Source organism: Macrobrachium rosenbergii, chromosome 24 (assembly GCF_040412425.1).
Source record: "Macrobrachium rosenbergii isolate ZJJX-2024 chromosome 24, ASM4041242v1, whole genome shotgun sequence".
NCBI lineage: Eukaryota > Metazoa > Arthropoda > Malacostraca > Decapoda > Palaemonidae > Macrobrachium > Macrobrachium rosenbergii.
In genome coordinates this window covers 37,252,752-37,255,656 of record NC_089764.1, presented here as the reverse complement: position 1 = coordinate 37,255,656, position 2,905 = coordinate 37,252,752, and positions in this window count along the sequence as shown.

Genomic DNA, 2,905 nt, shown 5'->3' with positions numbered 1-2,905 from the left:
CTTAGGACTTCAAGTACATTTAGATTTCTTGAAAGGTTGCAAATGCCTGCCACAGCAGAGCAGAATTCCTCCAGGCAAGATGGATGTCGGCGTGTCTGGAAATAGGGTAATCCCAGTTAAAGCTTCATGGAAATGTGGTTTTCCTCAATAGCAATTATAATCACTTGGGAGGAGTGATTTACGGGTTAACGAGCAATGGTTGATTAATCCACGACTTCAATTCACACAGGGAACACTTTAATTCTGGGAAACAGGATATCGAAGAGTACTTTACTGGGGAGAGAAATGGGGAAATGAAGTAGGAGCTTCAGGATGAGGAACAGAACACTGGTAAACTCGAACGTCCATAGACATACCGTGGATTTGTGTTGCAATGTGCACTTTTGCAAAGATGGCTGGAGGATCTGCAATGTTGTCCTTCAAGATCACACGTGGCCGCTTGTGGCTCAGGCCGCCTGTGGCCTTATGGGTTCCAGCTCGCAGACAGAGTGCCGTGCCCATGACACGGCGAGAGGAACATCCAGAATTTATCATACTGACTGAGTAACAGCGGAGCAAGGACTGATAGGGAATGGAAAGTCTCGTCTTTGTGGCTTCCGATTTTGCCCTGGTGGGGGGACGCTGTTTTCTCCAGCATTTGGACATCTGCCGGCATTTGACCAGTAAACAGTTCACACAGTCTAATTGAAAAGAGGATTAAAATCTGGGGTGTTTGTTTCCCTGGCTCCAAGTACTTCCCAGTGACTACTAAAATTCCATACCTGGACCCAAGGTGGGCGGCTCTCCTTAACATTACCCTTCCACACATCTGTGGGTAGGTCCTGGAGTGCCTACTCCTGAAAGCATAGGATTCTAACCCCTATCGTAAGTAAGCAAAGAGACGAGGCAGCGGATATATGTAGTTAATATATATATATATATATATATATATATATATATATATATATATATATATATATATATATATATATATAGATAGATAGATGATAGATAGTACAGACAGATGTGTATATATGTGTATGTGTGTGTGTCTGTCTATATCTATCTATCTATCTAAATCTGTCTATCTATCTATCTATCTATCTATATATATATATATATATATATATATATATATATATATATATATATATATATATATATCTCTATTTCAGAAAATATGGCAACACTACAATCTTATAAGATACATGGTGTGATGAAAGAATTTTTGGAGCGAGAGTGAACTAGGGCGAGAGATTTGATGCAAAATCTTTGTATTCAGCAAATAGTTTGATTCCTCAGCTCTCTGCGCGAGAAGCTCAGCAATATTGGAGATCAGGTGATCTCCAGAGCGTTATGTATATTCGTGAGTACGTGCGTTACTTTGATCTAGATTATGCCAAAATCTGCCCTAAAAGTGAGTTTGATCGTTCATTAACGTGATAGAACTGCAGTTGTCCAGTCATAGCTTTGGAGTGGTTCCAAGCTTTGAAAATCGGCAGATAAGGTAGAGTCTCAAATCTCTGTTTTTATGGGAGAAAATTGAACTTGTGATTTTTACCATGACTTTCTGATCATTATGAACTTTTGAACTGGTGTGGGAGATTTAATATGAATATTCATACCTCTTTTATATTATTATTTTGTTGTGTTACGTTTGCCATATCTTGGCTATGCATTTTACACTTTCCATTATTGTGTTTTGTATTTCATATATTTTTGGGAGTTTTCTATCATGTTTAATTCTTTCGACAGATGTTTGTGGACTTGGGAGTTTGAGAAAAAGGACATGCAAATCATTTGCAATGTCAATCTCTTTATGTGGTAGACTGTTTTTTTGACATGACTTTTAGTTATTGATTTGGGAGTATGTGAGATTTTTGGGGATTTCCAGGCTATTAGCCATAATGAGACTTCTTTAATCAGAAGTGTTTTGCAGTTTAGAGTTTAGTTATCTGACTCGATAATTCATTTATTATGCATTTTAATCTTTGCTTTGTTTTATTCATTTCTTGTTGGGTTATTTGAATAATAAACCTATTTTCGTAGGAACGATTGTGTTTCTTTAAATAGTCCATTTAATTACTTGTGAGAATGAGAGAGAGTTGATACACGGTGAGAGAGAGAGGGGCTGAGAGAGAGGGAAAAAAAAAATGCGAGTGTGATCATGGGTTGAACCTTTTACGTTTTTTTCCTGATGTGGATCGCTAAGATCACGCTACGTACACTTCTAAAACAAGTGTTGATCTGTTCCCTGTAACATATATATATATATATTATATACTTTCCAACTCTTTATCTGCTCCTTCTTCCATGCACTAAATTTTTACAACAGATGAGTTTTTTAGTCCTAGATGTGACCTGTTTTATTAATACATAAATAAACTGGCGAGAGTAATAAATTCACGCAAGTTACGTTATCAGAAGACTCTCTCATTCTGCAGTAACTCGACTCATATTTCCCTAGGTTAAGAGAAATTATATGAAGAGCTTTTTTCTTATGAATCGTAAAGAATTCCAGTTCTGTCTGTTGTCCTAAAGGTTTCATAAGCAATACTTATAAAGGAAACTTTAAGTGTTGCCTAAGTACGTTTCATGTGCATTGAGACTAATGAACAAGATGTCCCCGGATTTAATGCTGTATTAATCGTTCAGAATGTTTTTTCGGATGAAGTTCACATACAGGCCACAAGACCAATCCTTCATCATATGAGTAGACCCATAGTAATATAGTAATACTTCAGAGGCTTGCAATGAACTTCCTTATTTATATAAAATTTTATGAAACAAAACTAGCAAACATATCCTAGCTATCATAAAGAATTTTTGAATTATCTTACGAATTTTCTACCACATTTAACCCAACCCTCTTTTGTAGTAGAAGTTACGCAATTTTGGACCACATTTCTCCCAACCCCCATTTAGT